General features: G+C 45.7%; 1 protein-coding gene across 1 annotated transcript in view; it reads left to right on the top strand.

The window, feature by feature from the left end:
- Window positions 1-25,420, top strand: part of LONRF2 (LON peptidase N-terminal domain and ring finger 2) — a 61,888-nt gene extending 36,468 nt beyond the window's left edge. Inside the window, 1 exon segment of the mRNA XM_059891593.1 lies at window positions 1-25,420. This exon segment is cut by the window's left edge and continues 13,745 nt beyond it. The gene's annotated coding sequence lies outside the window, so the exon portion shown is untranslated.

The following is a 25,420-nucleotide window of genomic DNA, read 5'->3' as shown; positions in this document are numbered from 1 at the left end:
CTGCAATTGGCCTTGATCCGTGGACCTAACATTCCACGTACTTACACAATATTGCTCATTAGAGCATTGGACTTGACTTCCGTCACCAGTCACATCCACAACCGGGTGTTGTTTTTACTTTGGCTCTGTCTCTTCATTCTTTCTAGAGTTACTTGTCCACTGATCTCCAGTAGCATACTGGGCACCTACCGACCTGGGGAGTTCATCTTCAGTGTCCTATCTTTTGTCCTTTTCATACTCTTCATGGGGTTCTCAAGGCCGGAATACTGAAGTGGTTGCCATTCCCTTCTCCATGGACACATTTTGTGAGACTTCTCCACCGTGACCCGTCCCTCTTGGGTGGCCCTACACGGCATGTTCTAGTTTCATTGAGTTAGACAAGGCTGTGGTCCATGTGATCAGATTGGCTACTTTGCTGTGATTGTGGTTTCAGTCTGTCTGCCCTCTGATGCCCTCTCTCAGCTCCTACCATCTTACGTGGGTTTCTTTTACGTTGGAGGTGGGGTATCTCCTCTCAGCCGCAGCTCCTGACCTTGGATGTGGGGTATCTCATCTCGGCTGCTCACTGTTCCAGTTTGCCTTGATTGTCATCCTAACATGCCAGGTACCTGTGCAGAATTGCTCTTTACAGCACTGAACTTTACTTCCATCACCAGTCACATCCACAGCTGGGTGGTGTTTTTGCTTTGGCTTCGTCTCTTCATTCTTTCTGGAGTTAGTTCTCCACTGATCTCCAGTAGCATATTGGGCACCTACTGACCTGGGGAGTTCATCTTTCGGTGTCCTGTCTTTTTCCTTTTCATGCTGTTCCTGGGGTCTCAAGGCAAGAATACTGAAGAAGTTTGCCATATACCTCTCCAGTGGACACAGCTTGTGAGACCTCTCCACCACAACCTGTCTGTTTTGGGTGGCTCTAGATGGCATGGCTTAGTCATCGCGTTAGACAAGGCTGTGGTCCGTGTGGTCAGATTGGCTGACTTTGCTGTGACCGTGGTTTCAGTCTGTCTGTGCTCTGATGCCCTCTCTGAGCTCTTACCTTCTTACTTGGGTTTCTGTTACGTTGGACATGGGGTATCTCTTCACGGCTCCTCGAGCAAAGCGCCGTCCTGCTCCTTACTTTGGATGTGAGGTATCTCCTCACGGCCTCTGCTCCTCACCTTGGACGTGGCATATCTCCTCTCGGGCTCCGCTCCTGAACTTGGACATGGCATACCTCCTCTTGGCCACCCCTCCTGACCGTGGACATGGCGTATCTCCTCTTGGCCGCCCCTCCAGATCTTGGACATGGCGTATCTCCTGTTGGCCTCTCGCTGCTCCAATTTGCCTTGATTCGTGTACATAAAATTCCAGGTTCCTATGCAGTATTGCTCTTTATAGCACTGGAATTTCGTTCCATCACCAGTCACATCCACAACTGATGTTTTTGCTTTGGCTCCGTCTCTTTATTCTTTCTGGAGTTAGTTCTGCATTGATCTCCAGGAGCATATTGGGCACCTACTGATCTGCGAGTTCATCTTTCAGCGTCCTATCTTTTTCCTTTTCATACTGTTCATGGGGTTCTCAAGGAAAGAATACTGAAGTGGTTTCCCATCCCCTTCTGCAGTGGTCCAGGAGAAGGCAATGGCACCCCACTCCAGTACTCTTCCTTGGAAAATCCCATGGACGGAGGAGCCTGGTGGGCTGCAGTCCATGGGGTCGCTAAGAGTCGGACACAACTGGGCGACTTCACTTTCTCTTTTCACTTTCACGCATTCGAGAAGGAAATGCAACCCAGTCTGGTGTTCTCCTTTTCATACTGTTCATGGGGTTCTCAAGGAAAGAATACTGAAGTGGCTTCCCATCCCCTTCTGCAGTGGTCCAGGAGAAGGCAACGGCACCCCACTCCAGTACTCTTGCCTGGAAAATCCCATGGACGGAGGAGCCTGGTGGGCTGCAGTCCATGTGGTCGCTAAGACTCGGACACAACTGGGCGACTTCACTTTCTCTTTTCGCTTTCACGCATTGGAGAAGGAAATGGCAACCCAGTCCGGTGTTCTTGCCTGGAGAATCCCAGGGACGGGGAAGCCTGGTGGGCTGCCGTCTATGGGGTCACACAGAGTCGGACACGACTGACGTGACTTAGCAGAGCGTAGCGTAGCATCTGCAGTGGTCCACTCTTGGTCAGAACTCTGCAGCATGACCCGTCCATCTTGGTGGCCTTATAGGGCATGGGTCTTAGGTTCATTGAGTTATACAAGGCTGTGGTCCATGTGATCAGGTTGGCTACTTTGCTGTGATTGTGGGTTCAGTCTGTCTGCCCTCTGAAGCCCTCTCTCAGCCTCTACTGCCTTAGTGCGGTTTTTCTTACCTTGGACTTGCGGTATCCCTTCACGTCTACTCCAGCAAAGCCCAGCCTCTGTCCCTGACCTCGGACCTGGCGTATGTCCTCTTGATTCCACTTAGGACCTTGGTCGTGTGGTATCTCCACTCGGCCGCCATTCCTGGCCTTGGATGTGGGATTCTCTTCTCAGCTGGTCGCTACCGCAATTGGCCTTGATCCGTGGACCTAACATTCCACGTACTTACACAATATTGCTCATTAGAGCATTGGACTTGACTTCCGTCACCAGTCACATCCACAACCGGGTGTTGTTTTTACTTTGGCTCTGTCTCTTCATTCTTTCTAGAGTTATTTGTCCACTGATCTCCAGTAGCATACTGGGCACCTACCGACCTGGGGAGTTCATCTTCAGTGTCCTGTCTTTTGTCCTTCTCATACTCTTCATGGGGTTCTCAAGGCCGGAATACTGAAGTGGTTGCCATTCCCTTCTCCATGGACACATTTTGTGAGACTTCTCCACCGTGACCCGTCCCTCTTGGGTGGCCCTACACGGCATGTTCTAGTTTCATTGAGTTAGACAAGGCTGTGGTCCATGTGATCAGATTGGCTACTTTGCTGTGATTGTGGTTTCAGTCTGTCTGCCCTCTGATGCCCCCTCTCAGCTCCTACCATCTTACGTGGGTTTCTTTTACGTTGGAGGTGGGGTATCTCCTCTCAGCCGCAGCTCCTGACCTTGGATGTGGGGTATCTCATCTCGGCTGCTCACTGTTCCAGTTTGCCTTGATTGTCATCCTAACATGCCAGGTACCTATGCAGAATTGCTCTTTCCAGCACTGAACTTTACTTCCATCACCAGTCACATCCACAGCTGGGTGTTGTTTTTGCTTTGGCTTCGTCTCTTCATTCTTTCTGGAGTTAGTTCTCCACTGATCTCCAGTAGCATATTGGGCACCTACTGAACCTGGGGAGTTCATCTTTCAGTGTCGTATCTTTTTCCTTTTCATGCTGTTCCTGGGGTCTCAAGGCAAGAATACTGAAGAAGTTTGCCATATACCTCTCCAGTGGACACAGCTTGTGAGACCTCTCCACCACAACCTGTCTGTTTTGGGTGGCTCTAGATGGCATGGCTTAGTCATCGCGTTAGACAAGGCTGTGGTCCGTGTGGTCAGATTGGCTGACTTTGCTGTGACCGTGGTTTCAGTCTGTCTGTGCTCTGATGCCCTCTCTGAGCTCTTACCTTCTTACTTGGGTTTCTGTTACGTTGGACATGGGGTATCTCTTCACGGCTCCTCGAGCAAAGCGCCGTCCTGCTCCTTACTTTGGATGTGAGGTATCTCCTCACGGCCTCTGCTCCTCACCTTGGACGTGGCATATCTCCTCTCGGGCTCCGCTCCTGAACTTGGACATGGCATACCTCCTCTTGGCCACCCCTCCTGACCGTGGACATGGCGTATCTCCTCTTGGCCGCCCCTCCAGATCTTGGACGTGGCGTATCTCCTGTTGGCCTCTCGCTGCTCCAATTTGCCTTGATTCGTGTACATAAAATTCCAGGTTCCTATGCAGTATTGCTCTTTATAGCACTGGAATTTCGTTCCATCACCAGTCACATCCACAACTGATGTTTTTGCTTTGGCTCCGTCTCTTTATTCTTTCTGGAGTTAGTTCTGCATTGATCTCCAGGAGCATATTGGGCACCTACTGATCTGCGAGTTCATCTTTCAGCGTCCTATCTTTTTCCTTTTCATACTGTTCATGGGGTTCTCAAGGAAAGAATACTGAAGTGGTTTCCCATCCCCTTCTGCAGTGGTCCAGGAGAAGGCAATGGCACCCCACTCCAGTACTCTTCCTTGGAAAATCCCATGGACGGAGGAGCCTGGTGGGCTGCAGTCCATGGGGTCGCTAAGAGTCGGACACAACTGGGCGACTTCACTTTCTCTTTTCACTTTCACGCATTCGAGAAGGAAATGCAACCCAGTCTGGTGTTCTCCTTTTCATACTGTTCATGGGGTTCTCAAGGAAAGAATACTGAAGTGGCTTCCCATCCCCTTCTGCAGTGGTCCAGGAGAAGGCAACGGCACCCCACTCCAGTACTCTTGCCTGGAAAATCCCATGGACGGAGGAGCCTGGTGGGCTGCAGTCCATGTGGTCGCTAAGACTCAGACACAACTGGGCGACTTCACTTTCTCTTTTCGCTTTCACGCATTGGAGAAGGAAATGGCAACCCAGTCCGGTGTTCTTGCCTGGAGAATCCCAGGGACGGGGAAGCCTGGTGGGCTGCCGTCTATGGGGTCACACAGAGTCGGACACGACTGACGTGACTTAGCAGAGCGTAGCGTAGCATCTGCAGTGGTCCACTCTTGGTCAGAACTCTGCAGCATGACCCGTCCATCTTGGTGGCCTTATAGGGCATGGGTCTTAGGTTCATTGAGTTATACAAGGCTGTGGTCCATGTGATCAGGTTGGCTACTTTGCTGTGATTGTGGGTTCAGTCTGTCTGCCCTCTGAAGCCCTCTCTCAGCCTCTACTGCCTTAGTGCGGTTTTTCTTACCTTGGACTTGCGGTATCCCTTCACGTCTACTCCAGCAAAGCCCAGCCTCTGTCCCTGACCTCGGACCTGGCGTATGTCCTCTTGATTCCACTTAGGACCTTGGTCGTGTGGTATCTCCACTCGGCCGCCATTCCTGGCCTTGGATGTGGGATTCTCTTCTCAGCTGGTCGCTACGGCAATTGGCCTTGATCCGTGGACCTAACATTCCACGTACTTACACAATATTGCTCATTAGAGCATTGGACTTGACTTCCGTCACCAGTCACATCCACAACCGGGTGTTGTTTTTACTTTGGCTCTGTCTCTTCATTCTTTCTAGAGTTATTTGTCCACTGATCTCCAGTAGCATACTGGGCACCTACCGACCTGGGGAGTTCATCTTCAGTGTCCTGTCTTTTGTCCTTCTCATACTCTTCATGGGGTTCTCAAGGCCGGAATACTGAAGTGGTTGCCATTCCCTTCTCCATGGACACATTTTGTGAGACTTCTCCACCGTGACCCGTCCCTCTTGGGTGGCCCTACACGGCATGTTCTAGTTTCATTGAGTTAGACAAGGCTGTGGTCCATGTGATCAGATTGGCTACTTTGCTGTGATTGTGGTTTCAGTCTGTCTGCCCTCTGATGCCCCCTCTCAGCTCCTACCATCTTACGTGGGTTTCTTTTACGTTGGAGGTGGGGTATCTCCTCTCAGCCGCAGCTCCTGACCTTGGATGTGGGGTATCTCATCTCGGCTGCTCACTGTTCCAGTTTGCCTTGATTGTCATCCTAACATGCCAGGTACCTGTGCAGAATTGCTCTTTACAGCACTGAACTTTACTTCCATCACCAGTCACATCCACAGCTGGGTGTTGTTTTTGCTTTGGCTTCGTCTCTTCATTCTTTCTGGAGTTAGTTCTCCACTGATCTCCAGTAGCATATTGGGCACCTACTGAACCTGGGGAGTTCATCTTTCAGTGTCGTATCTTTTTCCTTTTCATGCTGTTCCTGGGGTCTCAAGGCAAGAATACTGAAGAAGTTTGCCATATACCTCTCCAGTGGACACAGCTTGTGAGACCTCTCCACCACAACCTGTCTGTTTTGGGTGGCTCTAGATGGCATGGCTTAGTCATTGCGTTAGACAAGGCTGTGGTCCATGTGGTCAGATTGGCTGACTTTGCTGTGACCGTGGTTTCAGTCTGTCTGTGCTCTGATGCCCTCTCTGAGCTCTTACCTTCTTACTTGGGTTTCTGTTACGTTGGACATGGGGTATCTCTTCACGGCTCCTCGAGCAAAGCGCCGTCCTGCTCCTTACTTTGGATGTGAGGTATCTCCTCACGGCCTCTGCTCCTCACCTTGGACGTGGCATATCTCCTCTCGGGCTCCGCTCCTGAACTTGGACATGGCATACCTCCTCTTGGCCACCCCTCCTGACCGTGGACATGGCGTATCTCCTCTTGGCCGCCCCTCCAGATCTTGGACGTGGCGTATCTCCTGTTGGCCTCTCGCTGCTCCAATTTGCCTTGATTCGTGTACATAAAATTCCAGGTTCCTATGCAGTATTGCTCTTTATAGCACTGGACTTTCGTTCCATCACCAGTCACATCCACAACTGATGTTTTTGCTTTGGCTCCGTCTCTTTATTCTTTCTGGAGTTAGTTCTGCATTGATCTCCAGGAGCATATTGGGCACCTACTGATCTGCGAGTTCATCTTTCAGCGTCCTATCTTTTTCCTTTTCATACTGTTCATGGGGTTCTCAAGGAAAGAATACTGAAGTGGTTTCCCATCCCCTTCTGCAGTGGTCCAGGAGAAGGCAATGGCACCCCACTCCAGTATTCTTGCCTGGAAAATCCCATGGACGGAGGAGCCTGGTGGGCTGCAGTCCATGGGGTCGCTAAGAGTCGGACACAACTGGGCGACTTCACTTTCTCCTTTCACTTTCACGCATTGGAGAAGGAAATGCAACCCAGTCCGGTGTTCTTGCCTGGAGAATCCCCAGGATGGGGAAGCCTGGTGGGCTGCCGTCTATGGGGTCACACAGAGTCGGACACGACTGACGTGACTTAGCAGAGCGTAGCATAGCATCTACAGTGGTCCACTCTTCGTCAGAACTCTGCAGCATGGCCCGTCCATCTTGGTGGCCTTATAGGGCATGGGTCTTAGGTTCATTGAGTTATACAAGGCTGTGGTCCATGTGATCAGGTTGGCTACTTTGCTGTGATTGTGGGTTCAGTCTGTCTGCCCTCTGAAGCCCTCTCTCAGCCTCTACTGCCTTTGTGCGGTTTTTCTTACCTTGGACTTGCGGTATCTCTTCACGTCTACTCCCGCAAAGCCCAGCCTCTGTCCCTGACCTTGGACCTGGCGTATGTCCTCTTGATTCCACTTATGACCTTGGTCGTGTGGTATCTCTACTCGGCTGCCATTCATGGCCCTGGATGTGGGATTCTCTTCTCAGCTGGTCACTACTGCAATTGGCCTTGATCCGTGGACCTAACGTTCCATGTACTTATACAATATTGCTCATTAGAGCATTGGACTTTACTTCCATCACCAGTTACATCCACAACCGGGTGTTGTTTTTACTTTGGCTCTGTCTCTTTATTCTTTCTAGAGTTATTTGTCCACTGATCTCCATTAGCATACTGGGCACCTACTGACCTGGGGAGTAATCTTTCAGTGTCCTATCCTTTTGCCTTTTCATACTGTTCATGGGGTTCTCAAGAATTCTGAAGTGGTTGCCTTTCCCTTCTCCAGTGGAACACATTTTTTGAGACCTCTCCACCATTACCCGTCTCTCTTGGGTGGCCCTACACGACATCGATATTTTTATCGTGTTAGACAAGGCTGTCGTCCATGTGATCAGATTGGCTCCTTTCCTTGTCTCTGGTTTCAGTCTGTCTGTCCTCTGATGCCGTCTCTCAGCTCTTATTGTCTTACTTGGTTTCACTTAGCTTGAATGTGGGGTATCTCTTCACAGCTGCTGCAGCATAGCGCAGTCATTGCTCCTTACCTTGGACGTGGGATTTCTCCTCTCACCGCCGCTGCATACCTTGGACCTGGCGTATCTCCTCTCGATCGCCACTCTTGTCCTTGAACATGGGGTATCTCCTCTCGGCTGCTTGCTGCTCAGTTTGCCTTCATCCGTGAACCTTATATTCCAGGTTCCTGTGCAGTATTGCTCTTTACAGTATTGGATTTTCCTTCCGTCACCACAGTCACATCCATAATCAGGTGGTGGTTTTGTTTTGGCTTCATCTCTTCATTCTTTCTGGAGTTAGTTCTCATTGATCCCCGGTAGCAAACTGGGCACCTACTCACCTGGGGAGTTCATCTTTAAGTGTCCTATCTTTTTTCCTTTTCATACTGTGCATAGGGTTCTGCCAGGGTCCAGCCCCAGCAGGATCCAGGGGTACCCTCAGGATGATGGCATAGGCAATAAGAAAGTAAAAAGGGAAGAGGAAGAGTCCTGATCTTCCTTGGTTTACACAGAAAGCCAATAAAGCTCCTGTGTTCCAAGGAGTCATCCTGAAAGAAGAACAGAGAGAGAAAAAAAGAGAGAAAAGGAAAAAAGAATGACACGGGGAGACCCAAGCTTCAGTGAGCGAGGCCCATAACTTTATTTTCAAAAGGAACTTTTATACCTTGACTTGTACATAGAGGGAAATGAAAGATGCAAAGTCATGCAGAGTCAGCCCAAACATTACATCTGTTTTGTCTTTATCGAAAGCAGGATTTTTTCTGCATACCTTTCCCACAAACAATGTTGTGTACATTATCTTCTGGCCTTTGAGGCCTGTGGACATTTTATGACTCTTTTTTGATAAAGGCTGCTCAACCAGAAAACCTATTTTCCCTTGAAGTGTGTTTTCTTTATATTTCTAATCTATGTCAGCCTCAGAAAGTGCTAAACAGAATTGCGTTCTCACGGAGCAAAGGTGCAGTGAGTTACAACAAAGAAAGAGCCAATTAGCTCAGAGGTCTGATGTGGTGAATTCCAAGGCTGCTGCTTGTTTTCCTTACATTCCAACTATGTTAACCAATGCACTCCCAAGTGCACAATGGATAAGGGATATGGGAACTCGGCAGCAAGCATTGGCCCAATAATGAAGCCCTTTACCAGTACTATCTTTTCTAATAATTTTTCATCCCGTAAAGGACTCTAAGCTCATTAGGAGTTTTAGAATGTTTTGGCTTCCCGTGCCTTTCAAGGTTGGGGAGTTGTGAACAATCACGTGCGTTAATTGCAAGAGTCTGGATAAATCTCTCAGGCAAGCTAGAAGCCATCAGAGGGGTTTGAATTGAAACACTCCTGTCATGTCCAGGAGACTTACTAACTAAAGCCCCAAGTTGACTTCTTCCAGAGAAAGGTGGTCAGGGATAGCCCCCTGTTAATGTCAGAAGAGTTGGTGAAAGGCACAATATAGTAAGACAGCCAGATTCTGGTTTTGGGGTAGATGCTCAAGCAGATCCAGGGAATCCCTCGAGGCCTGATCCGCCTTTGCCTGTCAGGTTCTCTCCAGGCATGACCTTTGTCATGGGTGGGATCTCCCATGGTGGCTCCCGGCAGGGTTCTCAAGCTGGGAATACTTAAGTGGTTTGCCATCCCTTCTCCAGTGGACCACATTTTGTGAGACCACCATGACCCGTCTGTCTGGGGTGGCCCTACACGGCACGGCTCACAGTTTCAATGAGCTAGACAAGGCTGTGGTCCATGTGATCAAATTGGTTAATCTTCTTCATCATTCTCTGTCTGCCCTCTGATGGAGAAGGACTAGAGGATTATGGAAGCCTTCCAGTTGGAAATATTGACTGAGGGGCAAACTGTATCTTGTTCTGCTGGGCGGGGTCATGCTTAGTAAATCTTCAATCCAATTTTCTGTTGAAGGGTGGGGCTGTATTCCCTCCCCATTATTTTACCTGGAGCCAAACCTTGGTGGAGGCCATGAAGCTATGGGGACCTTCTTAAACTGTTCCATGCGCACACTGCTACACTCAGTGCCCCTAGCCCTGCAGCAGGCCACCACCGACCCACGCTTCCGCCAGAGACTCCTGGACACTCACGGGCAAGTCTGGGTCAGTCTCCTGTGGGGTCACTGCTGCTTTCTCCTGGGTCCTGGTGCACAAGGTTCTGTTTGTGCCCTGCAAGAGTCTGTTTCCCAGTCCTGTGTAAGTTCTGGCAGCTCTATGCTGGGGTTAATGGTGACCTCCTCCAAGAGGGCTTATGTCATACCCAAGTCTGCAGCACCCAGAGCCCCTGTCTCTGCAGCAGTCCACTGCTGATCCGTACCTCCTCAGGAGACACCCAAACACAGTTCTGGCTCAGTCTCTGGGTCCTGGTGTGCAGAAGGTTATATTTGAGCCCTCTGAGCCTCTCTGGCAGGTATGGGGTTTGATTCTAAATGCGATTTCACCCCTCCTACTGTCTTGCTGGAGCTTCTCCTTTGCCCTTGGACGTGGGGTATTTCCTCAAAGTTGCTCCAGCCCTGGCACAGCTGCTGCTCCAGCCCCTACCGTCTTGCTGGGGCTTCTCTGCCCTTGGACATGGGGTATCTCCTCACAGTTGCTTCAGCGCCAAGCAGCTGACGTGGGGTATTTCCTCACAGGAAGTTGATAATTGGGATATCCAAGGGCAGGGGGATTTATTAAACATTCCTTTAAGATTTAAAAAGTCATGCCATCTGAATCTTCCCAGAAGACAGGGTTAAGTTCAGTAGTTTTTTAACAAGGTATATAACGGTTGGTTCATAAGGGAAAAGTTTGGGATCCAGTTGTGACAGTTACCTGCCAATCCTGAAAACCTTGCAGTTGGTTTTGAGCTTTAGGGCATTCAGGATGCAGTGCTGCTGTCTAAATGCAGTCCTTGTTTTGAGATTAAATGTCCTAAATAGTGAACTTGAGTGTGAACAAACCGTAGTTTTTCCTTAGAGACTGTGTCACTTTCAGACTAGAAGTTTAGCCGATAGAGGCTATGTTTTCTTGTGAGAACATTTGTGGAGGGGAGCAGAAATATAAGTCACCCTCAGGGAGAGTGAAGCCTTCAGGGAGCTTGATACCATCTAGATCAGCCTTTAAAGTTTGTGAGAAATCAGAAGGGCTTGCAGTGACCCTCTGGGGCATTAATCTCCAGGCGTATTGCTGTCCTTCCCAAGTAAAGGTGAAAAGATACTGTCTGGCTTTATCTACTGGGGTACTAAAGAAAGCATTGTGTAAATCAGGCACAGAAAAAATACTGCTGTCGGGAGGGATGAAAGCTGATAAAGTGTGGGGCTGAGGACAGCAGTATCATAATCAACGATACTGATTATGTCTCATAGATCCTGGACAAACCTGCATCGCTGGCTCTTTGGTTTCTTCACAGGTGAAATAGGAATGTTGTGGAGAATGGTGCAATGGATAATGAGACCCTGGGCTTTACAGTCTCATATTCCTGAATTAATGTCTTAAAGGGCCTCTATTTATAAGATACTAATTCTGGGGAAAGGTTTTGAGGGATCTATTTGGATCTCCGTAGAAGGTGCACTGTGGATTCTGCCAATATCATTTGAGGATTTTGTCCATAAGGAGGGTGGTAGCTGATCCAATAGAGATGTATGATTAGTGTTCTTGGAATTGGCCATCAGAGACAGAGCAAATAAAAGATATTGAAGGGGCATTTGATTCACCTAATTGGCTATTTTTGTTGCTGCTGTCAAGTTCTAGAATTATTTCCACCTTTTAGGAGAATAATAATCTGTTATGATATTTTTCTTAAATCTCAACCAAATAAATGAATAAGAGCAGAGGAGCTAAGGAGAGAAGGATGGATATCTCCAAAAGGGACTAAGCAAAGGGGGGTAAATTTAGAGCTAGAAAGCTAGTGAGGTTTTTTAGAGACCCAAATATTTGAACTGTTTAGAACTCTGAAGCAGGGACTGTTGAATGGTAATAGGATTGAGCACTGAGAGTGTAGCTCTGATGTCAGTAGGGACAGAAAGAGTCTTTTCCAGTCTGGAGAGTGGTGTTTCTCCAGGACAGTTGGGAGAAGGATTGGGAAGACCCCCTGGAGTCTTTCAGGAGACCTGTCACTGGGGACGGGGAACATTGGAGAGGCCTTCTGGAGGGCTGGAGGTACCTGGAGCACTTAAACATGGAGCAGTATTTCTTTCAAGGTCCTGGCTTTTTGAAGTAATGACAGAGACCCCTTGCAGAGAACATTTGGTCCTGTTCAAAACATCCCTGGGCAAACTACGGGAGATAATGAGGGATAGGAAGGCCTGGTGTGCTGCAGTCCATGGGGTTGCAAAGAATAGGACACAACTGAGCAACTGAACAGCAACAACAAAACATCCCTCGAGACATCTGGTCTATGATTTGTCAAATAATGCAAACATTTCACTTTGTTAAAATTTTATTATTTTTATTGAAGTTCATGATGATTTCGATTTCACATTTATTCTTGTTCTTCCTTATGAAGTTCAGCGAGGTTATTCTGCAGTGGATGAACAGTTGCTGTTCTCATACACATATTGACCTGATTATTGGCTTTATGTTAGTTATATATGTTAAAAATGTTGGTTGTGTGAACTTGATTTTGTTGGTATCGTTATGAAGTTCGTGCCCGTATTTGAGTGTGACCACCAAAAGTCTGGATGATGACTTGTTCATTGCTGTGCTGTTCATCTTTTCAACTTCAGTAAACCTCTCCATTGAAGGATGATGCACTGCCATCAGCTTTTGAAATGTGCTTTGCTAGCCTTCCACAGTGTAGTTTATCCTTTGATCACCATTCACTCCTGATGTATAAACATTTCAAGTTTCTAGTGGAAATCCTGGAGCTCTGGTTTTCTGCCTCTGCCATGCCTTCCACAAACCTATACTCTTTCAACATAATTCAGTCATTGACATCTTCTTCTGCATTCTCCACAGTGTACTCAAAAGTTCCTTCACATCTTCCAAAGGCGTAAGTGGAAGTCGCCACTCACCTACAGGTGTGTCTTTCTGTTGTCACGTATTCTTGTGTTAGACCCAAAGAAGATACTTTTTACCAACATGATGGTGACAGTGAAGCAAGCATCCTTTAATTCCTTTTTTTTTTTTTTGTTACTTTTTTTTTTTTAATTTAATAGAAAATTATTTAATTAGTATACATGTGTTCCCCATCCTGAACCCTCCTCCCTCCTCCCTCTCCACACCATCCCTCTGGGTCGTCCCAGTGCACCAGCCCCAAGCATCCAGCATCGTGCATTGAACCTGGACTGGCATCTCGTTTCATACATGACGTTTCACATGTTTCAATGCCATTCTCCCAAATCTTCCCACCCTCTCCCTCTCCCACAGAGTCCATAAGACTGTTCTATACATCAGTGTCTCTTTTGCTGTCTCGTATACAGGGTTATCGTTACCATCTTTCTAAATTCCATATATATGCGTTAGTATACTGTATTGGTGTTTTTCCTTCTGGCTTACTTCACTCTGTATAATAGGCTCCAGTTTCATCCACCTCATTAGAACTGATTCAAATGTATTCTTTTTAATGGCTGAGTAATACTCCATTGTGTATATGTACCACAGGCTTTCTTATCCATTCATCTGCTGATGGACATCTAGGTTGCTTCCATGTCCTGGCTATTATAAACAGTGCTGCGATGAACATTGGGGTACACGTGTCTCTTTCCCTTCTGGTTTCCTCAGTGTGTATGCCCAGCAGTGGGATTGCTGGATCATAAGGCAGTTCTATTTCCAGTTTTTTAAGGAATCTCCACACTGTTCTCCATAGAGGCTGTACTAGTTTGCATTCCCACCAACAGTGTAAGAGGGTTCCCTTTTCTCCACACCCTCTCCAGCATTTATTATTTGTAGACTTTTGGATCGCAGCCATTCTGACTGGTGTGAAATGGTACCTCATAGTGGTTTTGATTTGCATTTCTCTGATAATGAGTGATGTTGAGCATCTTTTCATGTGTTTGTTAGCCATCTGTATGTCTTCTTTGGAGAAATGTCTATTTAGATCTTTGGCCCATTTTTTGATTGGGTCATTTATTTTTCTGGAGTTGAGCTGTAGGAGTTGCTTATATATTTTTGAGATTAGTTGTTTGTCGGTTGCTTCATTTGCTATTATTTTCTCCCATTCTGAAGGTTGTCTTTTCACCTTGCTAATAGTTTCCTTTGATGTGCAGAAGCTTTTAAGTTTATTTAGGTCCCATTTGTTTATTTTTACTTTTATTTCCAATATTCTGGGAGGTGGATCATAGAGGATCCTGCTGTGATGTATGTCAGAGAGTGTTTTGCCTATGTTCTCCTCTAGGAATTTTATAGTTTCTGGTCTTACGTTGAGATCTTTAATCCATTTTGAGTTTATTTTTGTATATGGTGTTAGAAAGTGTTCTAGTTTCATTCTTTTACAAGTGGTTGACCAGATTTCCCAGCACCACTTGTTAAAGAGATTGTCTTTAATCCATTGTATATTCTTGCCTCCTTTGTCAAACATAAGGTGTCCATATGTGCGTGGATTTATCTCTGGGCTTTCTATTTTGTTCCATTGATCTATATTTCTGTCTTTGTGCCAGTACCATCCTGTCTTGATAACTGTGGCTTTGTAGTAGAGCCTGAAGTCAGGTGGGTTGATTCCTCCAGTTCCATTTTTCTTTCTCAAGATCGCTTTGGCTATTCGAGGTTTTTTGTATTTCCATACAAATTGTGAAATTATTTGTTCTAGCTCTGTGAAGAATACTGTTGGTAGCTTGATAGGGATTGCATTGAATCTATAAATTGCTTTGGGTAGTATACTCATTTTCACTATATTGATTCTTCCAATCCATGAACATGGTATATTTCTCCATCTGTTAGTGTCCTCTTTGATTTCTTTCACCAGTGTTTTATAGTTTTCTATATATAGGTCTTTAGTTTCTTTAGGTAGATATATTCCTAAGTATTTTATTCTTTTCGTTGCAATGGTGAATGGAATTGTTTGCTTAATTTCTCTTTCTGTTTTCTCATTATTAGTGTATAAGAATGCAAGGGATTTCTGTGTGTTGATTTTATATCCTGCAACTTTACTATAATCATTGATTAGTTCTAGTAATTTTCTGGTGGAGTCTTTAGGGTTTTCTATGTAGAGGATCATGTCATCTGCAAATAGTGAGAGTTTTACTTCTTCTTTTCCAATTTGGATTCCTTTTATTTCTTTTTCTGCTCTGATTGCTGTGGCCAAAACTTCCAAAACTATGTTGAATAATAATGGTGAAAGTGGGCACCCTTGTCTTGTTCCTGACTTTAGAGGAAATGCTTTCAGTTTTTCACCATTGAGGATAATGTTTGCTGTGGGTTTGTCATATATAGCTTTTATTATGTTGAGTGTTCCTTCTATTCCTGCTTTCTGGAGAGTTTTTATCATAAATGGGTGTTGAATTTTGTCAAAGGCTTTCTCTGCATCTATTGAGATAATCATATGGTTTTTGTTTTTCAATTTGTTAATGTGGTGTATTACATTGATTGATTTGCAGATATTGAAGAATCCTTGCATCCCTGGGATAAAGCCCACTTGGTCATGGTGTATGATCTTTTTAATGTGTTGTTGGATTCTGATTGCTAGAATTTTGTTTAGGATTTTTGCATCTATGTTCATCAGTGATATTGGCCTGTAGTTTTCTTTTTTTGTGGGATCTTTGTCAGGTTTTGGTATTAGGGTGATGGTGGCCTCATAGAATGAGTTTGGAAGTTTACCTTCCTCTGCAATTTTCTGGAAGAGTTTGAGCAGAATAGGTGTTAGCTCTTCTCTAAATTTTTGGTAGAATTCAGCTGTGAAGCCGTCTGGACCGGGGCTTTTGTTTGCTGGAAGATTTTTGATTACAGTTTCAATTTCCGTGCTTGTGATGGGTCTGTTAAGGTTTTCTATTTCTTCCTGGTCGAGTTTTGGAAAGTTGTACTTTTCTAAGAATTTGTCCATTTCTTCCTCGTTGTCCATTTTATTGGCATATAATTGTTGATAATAGTCTCTTATGATCCTTTGTATTTCTGTGTTGTCTGTTGTGATCTCTCCATTTTCGTTTCTAATTTTATTGATTTGATTTTTCTCCCTTTGTTTCTTGATGAGTCTGGCTAATGGTTTGTCAATTTTATTTATCCTTTCAAAGAACCAGCTTTTGGCTTTGTTGATTTTTGCTATGGTCTCTTTTGTTTCTTTTGCATTTATTTCTGCTCTAATTTTTAAGATTTCTTTCCTTCTACTAACCCTGGGGTTCTTCATTTCTTCCTTTTCTAGTTGCTTTAGGTGTAGAGTTAGGTTATTTATTTGACTTTTTTCTTGTTTCTTGAGGTGTGCCTGTATTGCTATGAACTTTCCCCTTAGGACTGCTTTTACCGTGTCCCACAGGTTTTGGGTTGTTGTGCTTTCATTTTCATTCGTTTCTATGCAAATTTTGATTTCTTTTTTGATTTATTCTGTGATTTGTTGGTTATTCAGCAGCGTGTTGTTCAGCCTCCATATGTTGGAATTTTTAATAGTTTTTCTCCTGTAATTGAGATCTAATCTTACTGCATTGTGGTCAGAAAAGATGCTTGGAATGATTTCTATTTTTTTGAATTTACCAAGGCTAGCTTTATGGCCCAGGATGTGATCTATCCTGGAGAAGGTTCCGTGTGCGCTTGAGAAAAAGGTGAAATTCATTGTTTTGGGATGAAATGTCCTATAGATATCAATTAGGTCTAACTGGTCTATTGTATCGTTTAAAGTTTGTGTTTCCTTGTTAATTTTCTGTTTAGTTGATCTATCTATAGGTGTGAGTGGGGTATTAAAGTCTCCCACTATTATTGTGTTATTGTTAATTTCTCCTTTCATACTTGTTAGCATTTGTCTTACATACTGCGGTGCTCCCATGTTGGGTGCATATATATTTATAATTGTTATATCTTCTTCTTGGATTGATCCTTTGATCATTATGTAGTGACCTTCTTTGTCTCTTTTCACAGCCTTTGTTTTAAAGTCTATTTTATCTGATATGAGTATTGCTACTCCTGCTTTCTTTTGGTCCCTATTTGCATGGAAAATCTTTTTCCAGCCTTTCACTTTCAGTCTGTATGTGTCCCCTGTTTTGAGGTGGGTCTCTTGTAGACAACATATGTAGGGGTCTTGTTTTTGTATCCATTCAGCCAGTCTTTGTCTTTTGGTTGGGGCATTCAACCCATTTACGTTTAAGGTAATTACTGATAAGTATGATCCCGTTGCCATTTACTTTATTGTTTGGGGTTCGAATTTATACACCATTTTTGTGTTTCCTGTCTAGAGAATATCCTTTAGTATTTGTTGGAGAGCTGGTTTGGTGGTGCAGAATTCTCTCAGCTTTTGCTTGTCTGAGAAGCTTTTGATTTCTCCTTCATACTTGAATGAAATCCTTGCTGGGTACAATCATCTGGGCTGTAGGTTATTTTCTTTCATCATTTTAAGTATGTCTTGCCATTCCCTCCTGGCTTGAAGAGTTTCTATTGAAAGATCAGCTGTTATCCTTATGGGAATTCCCTTGTGTGTTATTTGTTGTTTTTCCCTTGCTGCTTTTAATATTTGTTCTTTGTGTTTGATCTTTGTTAATTTGATTAATATGTGTCTTGGGGTGTTTCGCCTTGGGTTTATCCTGTTTGGGATTCTCTGGGTTTCTTGGGCTTGGGTGATTATTTCCTTCCCCAGTTTAGGGAAGTTTTCAACTATTATCTCCTCAAGTATTTTCTCATGGTCTTTCTTTTTGTCTTCTTCTTCTGGAACCCCTGTGATTCGAATGTTGTAGCGTTTAATATTGTCCTGGAGGTCTCTGAGATTGTCCTCATTTCTTTTAATTCGTTTTTCTTTTATTTTCTCTGATTCATTTATTTCTACCATTCTATCTTCTAATTCACTAATCCTATCTTCTGCCTCTGTTATTCTACTATTTGTTGCCTCCAGAGTGTTTTTAATTTCATTTATTGCATTATTCATTATATATTGACTCTTTTTTATTTCTTCTAGGTCCTTGTTAAACCTTTCTTGCATCTTCTCAATCCTTGTCTCCAAGCTATTTATCTGTGATTCCATTTTAATGTCAAGATTTTGGATCAATTTCACTATCATTATTCGAAATTCTTTATCAGGTAGATTCCCTATCTCTTCCTCTTTTGTTTGGTTTGGTGGTCATTTATCCTGTTCCTTTATCTGCTGGCTATTCCTCTGTCTCTTCATCTTGTTTAAATTGCTGAGTTTGGGGTGTCCTTTCTGTATTCTGGCAGTTTGTGGAGTTCTCTTTATTGTGGCTTTTCCTCGCTGTGTGTGGGTTTGTACAGGTGGCTTGTCAAGGTTTCCTGGTTAGGGAAGCTTGTGTCGGTGTTCTGATGGGTGGAGCTGTATTTCTTCTCTTTGTTCAGTCACGCTGTGGGGAGGGAGGGAGGGATGCTGCAAACAAATAACACTGGCGTGTGCTCGCAGTGCCTCAGTGCCCAGTGCCTCACACTGGGTCTGCCCCTGCTCACGGCGCATGTAGCCTCCCTGCCCACACTGCTTGGGCTCTAGGTTGTTCCGCCGGGAACAATCCGAGGCTGGCCCTGGGTTGCATGTGCCTCCCAGGTCCAAGCCGCTCAGGTTCAGGCACTCGGGTAGTCCTCAGAGGCGCAGACTCAGTTGGGCCTGAGTTTTGTGCTCTTCCCAGGTCCGAGCAGCTCAAGTGACGAGGGTTTGGCGAGCGCCAATGCTGCGACTTATCGCCTCCCCGCCACTCGGTTATCTGGGTGTAAAACCGGTGCACCTTCTCAGGCAGATGTTAACCATCCAGACCCCCAAGAAGTTTTAGTTAGCAAAGAAGCCTGCTTACAGTTTTATAGATAATGTCTCTCTGGGGCTGCGATTGCCCCCTTCCGGCTCTGGCTGCCTGTCACCGGAGGGGGAAGGTCTGCAGCCGGCTATCTCTGTTCAGTCCTTTGTTCCGTGCGTGGGCCTGGCGGTCTTAGGTTAGGGCTGGCTTTTCGTGTGGTAGATATCCCACAGTCTGGTTTGCTAGCCCAAATTATTTCGCTCAGATAGTGCCCAGGGTATTCAGGCCAGATTCTTACTCTAAGCGATGCAGCCCGCGCTGCGCCTCCCTGCCCAGCCCCCGCTTGCTAATGGTGCGTGCAGGCGTCTGCGCTGCTTCTCCGCTGGGGGAGTTACCGTAGGACTCGCAATCTTCGAGTTTTAATTGTTTGTTTATTTTTTCTTCCTGTTATGTTGCCCTCTGTGCTTCCAAAGCTCGGCACAGATTCGGCAGTGAGAAGGTTTCCTGGTGTTTGGAAACTTCTCTCTTTTTAAGACTCCCTTCCCGGGACGGAACTCCGTTCCTCCCTCTTTTGTCTCTTTTTTTGTCTTTTATATTTTTTCCCACCTCCTTTCGAAGAGTTGGATTGCTTTTCTGGGTGCCTGATGTCCTCTGCCGGCATTCAGAAGTTGTTTTGTGGAATTTACTCGACGTTTAAATGCTCTTTTGATGAATTTGTGGGGGAGAAAGTGTTCTCCCCGTCCTACTCCTCCGCCATCTTGGCTCCTCCCCCCCTTTAATTTCTGTATTTGGTAGGAGTCGTCTAATAACATTTATATTCGCAATCTTGAGATCTGTCGTGCACAATAAAGGGTTAATGTTGTGATTTCTTTCCCATGCAAATGCAGGTAGCCGCTAGTTTTCTTTAACTTCATTCAGAATAATTTTGTTAGATTGTATGGTGACAGCTGTCATATCAGCATGCGTATTGAAATTGGTGAATTTTTGTGTGCGTGCTAAGTCGCTTCAGTCGTGTCTGACTCTCTGAAACTGATTGGACTATAGCCCCCCAGACTTCTCTGTCCATGGGATTCTCCAAGCAAGAATACTGGAATGGGTTGCTATGCCCTCTTCCAGGGGATCTTCCTGACCCAGGGATCGAACCCACATCTCTTATTTCTCCTGCATTGGCAGATGGGTTCTTTATCACAGTGAAAGCAACATTTTCAGCTTATTATGCTTTGTTATTTCAAGAAAGGTAAAAACACAATTGAAATGCCAAAAAAAAAAAAAAAAAAAGCTCAGTGACATTTTAATTCATCATGTATCATGAAATCCCAGTCTCAGCTGCTACTGCAGGGTTCGAGCCCTGACCCCACGTGCTGTTACCAGCGAGGCTACTGGGCAAGAAGCGAGACTGTCAGCAATACAGCTACAGCACAATTATTAGACTAATAAAACATGATAGTATTTTTCAGATATTAATCCTGTAAACCAAAAGTATAAAGAAATGTTACTGGCTGTTTGAACCCAGGGATGTTTCCTAAGCCTGGGTGTTTTTTGACAGGACCAAACATGTTTTTGACAAGACCGTTGAGTGTGGACCAGATGTCCACATGGATGTTTTGGACAGGACCAAATACCGCTAATCGGATAATTTGTGAGATAAACTTTGAGTGGATAGATTCTGGATTTCCAGCTGGACCAAGTTGTAGACCTCTGTTTTAGTGTAGTTACATATGTATATGTATCGTTGTTCAGTAGCTGAGTCACATCCTACCCTCTTGTGACCCCATGGAGCCACCAGGGAAGCCCGTGTATATGTATTGTTGCTGCTAAGTCACTTCAGTCGTGTCCGACTCTATGGGACCCCACAGACAGCAGCCCACCACGCTTCCCCGTCTCTGGAATTCTCCAAGCCAGAACACTGGAGTGGGTTGCCATTTCCTTCTCCAGTGCATGAAAGTGAAAAGTGAAAGTGAAGTCGCTCAGTCGTGTCCGACTCTTCGAGACCTCATGGACTGCAGCCTACCAGGCTCCTCCATCCGTGGGATTTTCCAGGCAAGAGTACTGGAGTGGGGTGCCATTGCCTTCTCCATGTGTATGTATTGGTGACCTTCAAAATAAAATAGGGTTTTTATCAGCAACTTTGGTTTATCGGTAGTCGATTTCTGGTAGGACATGCAGTGTACATCTTTCCCAGTTGGGGCCTGTAATTGATGATCACTTCTTGTTGATGATTCTTCTTTTGGGGTCTGTAACTGATGGCACTTTCTGTAGTTAATGTCGGAGTGGTATGGCATGAGCAGCCCTTCTGGCTTCCTGACTCCACTTTAGTGAAGTTTCCCTTTAAAAAGTTTCACTATATATATTTTATTTGCATTAAAATTATATATGATATAATATTTACAGTGTAATTAATATATAGTGTTAGTCGCTCAGTCATGTCTGACTCTTTGTGACCCCACGAACTGTAGCCCTCCAGGCTTCTCTGTCTATGAGATTCTACAAGCAGTAATACTGGAATGGATTGCCATTCCCTTCTTCAGAGGATCCTCCTGACCCAGGGATCAAGCCCAGGTCTCCTGTGTTGCAGGCAGATTCTTTACCGTTTGAGCTACAGGGGAGTCCTATAATTATATATATTATATACATATAATTATATATAGTCCTAAAATTATATATAATTTTAATGCAAAAATACATATACATACACATATAGGTAGATAGATCTCTACAGTTATCTTTTATTTTCTCCCCTGTGTCTAAGTGGATATTTTTCCTTTTCTGTTTTTCTTTTTTAAAAATAGTTTTCTGTGTCAAGCCTTTAGCCCCTGAACTTGAGGTTTTTCGTTTCCATCTGACTGGAGGGAGAGGGGGTGGAGAAGAAACCTGCAACCTCAGGCAGAAGCTCTCCCCAGGACAGCTGCCGACTGCAGCACCATCCATCCCCGTTACCCCTTTTTCTTTTAATTTTTTTCAGGATGGCTTGTATCTTTTTTCTTTATCTCTCTCTCTCTCTCTCTTTTTTTTTTCGGTCTCTCATCTGTGCATAACTTTTTTTTTTTTTTCTTTTTTTCCTTTGGTGTGGCCTGATCAGCTCCTCATGGTCTTGAGAGGCCTCCTTTCTATGGTACCCCAGTCCACATCACAGGGGGCTGGTCTTGGTCCAGGAGAGCAGAGGTGCAGCATCCTGATTTGGGAGGAAGATGTAGCATTTTCATAGGCAGCAACACGCATGATGCCCAGACACGTTGGCCAGGAGATCTGCCGTTTCCTATGAGCTGAGAAGCTTCCCAGGTGGCTCAGTAGTAAAGAATCCTCCTGCCAGTACAGGAGACACAGGAGTTGTGTGTTCGATCCCTGGATCAGGAAGGTCCCCTGGAGAAGAAATAACAACCCACTCCAGTATTACTGCCGGGAAATTCCATGCCCAGCGGAAACCTGGCAGGCTACAGTCCAGAGGGTCACAAAGAACCTGGTGGAGCAGACACAGGCTAAGAAACGTCCTCAGGTCCTGGGGGACTGGGGACAAAGCACTCCTTCCCCATTTCCTTTTCCTTTCTTTAGGAAACTGAGTTATAATTTACACAGAGCAGTGGATGTTGAGCTGCCGGTCTCCTCAGAAGGGATCTGTAACATCCTGCTGGGCCAGGGACAGGCCGCACAGCAGCAAGGCAGGCGACACTCACTCTGGAAGCAGCCTGCACACGATTAGGCCCATGGCTTCCCTGAGGAGGGCTCCTGGCACCGTGTCGGCCTTTCCCACACTGGAACCAACACCTGGACTCTGCTGGGGACACCCCTGAAAGGGCAGGCCGGGGGGCCATCACTCATAGAACGGGGAGGGGTGACTTAGCTGGGCTTTTACCTTGGTTGCTGAGACTCAGATTCAAACGCAGACAGTTATCCTAGTCACCCTCCAGTTGGCCATCCCAGAAGTGAGGCTGGCTGGGTAGAGAATCAAATGGGATGTTAGGTATCCCAGAGTGGGCCAACTAGGGGTTTACCATTAACATCAGCCTGGACTACAGCACCCGAGAGTGCGTGAGGGTCGCAGAGGCCCGGGCTGCGAGGGCCGCCTGCAATTCAGGCTGGAAAACCACGGCGGCGATGGCAGCCAGAGCGATGGAGCCCAGGGGTGCCAGCAGCTGGCTGTGCCTCCAGAGGCAGTGTGGGCTAGTCCGTGCGTCTGTCTAGTAAGTCAGGAGCAGTCATGGGCATGCCACTCTGTCAAGGACAGAGTCGCCCTGCTCGCTGCACCAGCTGTGTTAAAACATACCTACAGGATTTTTTACAAAGATGTCTTTTTTTTTTAATATAAATTTATTTATTTTAATTGGAGGTTAATTACTTTATAAAATTGTATTGGTTTTGCCATACATCAACATGAATCCACCACAGATATACACGTGTTCCCCATCCTGAACCCACCTTCTACCTCCCTCCTCATATCATCCCTCTGGGTCATCCCAGTGCACCAGCCCTGGGCATCCAGTATCCTGCATCGAACCTGGACTGGCGATTCATTTCTTATATGATATTATATATGTTTCAATACCATTCTCCCAAATCATCTCCCCCCTCCCCACAGAGTCCAAAAGACTGTTCTATACATCAGTGTCTCTTTTGCTGTCTCGCATACAGGGTTATTGTTACCATCTTTCTAAATTCCATATATATGCGTTAGTATACTGTACTGGTGTTTTTCTCTCTGGCTTACTTCACTCTGTATAATAGGCTCCAGTTTCATCCACCTCATCAGAACTGATTCAAATGTATTCTTTCTAATGGCTGCGTAATTGCATCGCGTCTTCGTTGCATCATGTGGGACTCTTTCCTTGCAGAGTGCAGGCTCTCTAGGTGTGACATGAGGGCTTAGTTGCCCCGCAGCGTGTGGGATCTCAGTTCCTGACCAGAGATAGAACGAAAGTCCCCTGGGATTGGTTTTTAAGATTTATTTTTTCGGGGGGATTTCTCTAAGTGTTTTTTGGCTGTGTTGGGTCTTCTTTACTGCACGAGGGCTTTCTCTAGTTGTAGTGAGTGGCGGCTGCTCTCTGGTTGCAGTGCACAGGCTTGTCATTGCAGCGGCTTCTCTCGATGTGGAGCGTGGGCTCTAGGCGTGCGAGCCTCTGAGGTGGCAGCACGTGGGCTCAGTAGTTGTATGCGGGCTTACTTGCTCTGAGACACGTGGGATCCTCCCAGACCAGGGATTGAACCTCTGTCCCCTGCATCAGCAGGCAGATTCTCACCCACTGGACCACCAGGGGGAGCCGGCAAAGTGGATTCTTACCCACTGGAACGCCTGGGAAGTCCCAGCCCACACGGAGGTGACTGAGTGGCAGCGTGGGGAGGGTGGTGCCGTGCCGCCCAGGGCCACAGGGAGAAGCAGGAGGTCCAGCCGAGGCAGGGCCTGGAGAGGGGAGAGAGCGGGCGGAGCTTGTGTTGTGAAGACAGGGAGACAGCAAGGCGCGGGCTGGTTTGAATAATGTCGGGGGCCCTGGGCTGTAGGGTGGCCTCCGGCTGTCTGGTGCCAGCCCTGGGTGACTCGGGCAGAGCAGTCTTGCCTCCCGGCAGGTAAGAGCCATTGGAGGAGGTGGCTCAGGGTGTGGGTGCTGCATTGCTTGGTTTTCCTGTGAGAGTCATGGTTCTTGATGGTGTCTCAGAATTGCTTGCCAAGGGAATGGATACATGCACGTGCATGGTTGAGTCCCTTCGCTGTTCACCTGAAACGATCACAGCATTGTTTACTGGCTATACCCCCAATACAAAAAAAAAAGTTTAAAAAAAAAATTCAGACCCAAAAAAAGAGAAGAATTTGCTGCCAAGGAAGGGGCCATCTCTTCCCTGTCAGCGAGGCTCCCAAAATGTCAAAGTGTCACAAAATATGGACAATATGATTAAACAAGCTCATTGTAGCATTCCGGCTACAGCCTCTGTTAGAGGTTTTTACTCTCAGAATGAGTATTTCTCTGCAGGGGCTGAGCCTGGGGGCACCCCCCTCTGTGGGTGCAGACCCACTGCTGCATTTGGGGAGCAAAGAGACAGCTCTGCAGAGCGGGGTGCTCCTGGGCAGAAAGATCGGGCCTGATAACAGTAGAGTGCACTGGAGAAGCTGGCCTGGCTCGTGAGGCTGGCTTGGCTCTGTGGCCCTTAAGGGCAAAAATGGAGCTTGCAACATGGATTACCTCTAACTTTTTACCTCTAGGAATCTTTGTAAAATCTTGCAGGTAGACCTTTATTGTTTAATATGCTCTTATAATGTGAACGGTTTGATCAAGTTTCCCACTGGCTTATCTGCTCTCATCCTGCTGACCCGTTCCCCACCCCTGTCCCATACACACAATTTCCCACTGAACTCTGGGGAAAAAACTTACCAGGTCAGTGAGTTCTATTTGTATATTGCTTTTTTCATGCTAGCAGAGGATGGTGTCATCATAGCATCTCAATTTGATTGTTTTGGAATGATTTTACCAGTTAAGAATTTGATATGTATTTTTTTTACTATTTAATCAGAAGGGCAGGTTTGAACATAAGTCAATGGAGATAAACTCAGAAATCATGCTTTTTCCTATTTAGAGATAGGCAGTGTGTTTTCACGTTCAGAAAATGTAGATGATTCCTCTGGCTTTCCTTTTATTTCCTAAGTTCAAATCAGAATTCAAGGTGTAATGACAATATTTGACATTTCTTGTTGCTTAAGTGAGACCAGACTTCAGTGTTGCGATGTTTACTTCATGTATTCTTGAACTGTTTACTTTCTCTCACTGGAAATGTATATCTAACATGTGGCATTTGTTGTAAATAAAAGCGTTGTAAATGTCCTTTAATAAATACTTGTACCCGA

This window comes from Bos taurus, chromosome 11, assembly GCF_002263795.3.
Source record: "Bos taurus isolate L1 Dominette 01449 registration number 42190680 breed Hereford chromosome 11, ARS-UCD2.0, whole genome shotgun sequence".
Classification (NCBI taxonomy): Eukaryota; Metazoa; Chordata; class Mammalia; order Artiodactyla; family Bovidae; genus Bos; species Bos taurus.
This window is presented reverse-complemented; position numbering and strand designations above follow the sequence as displayed.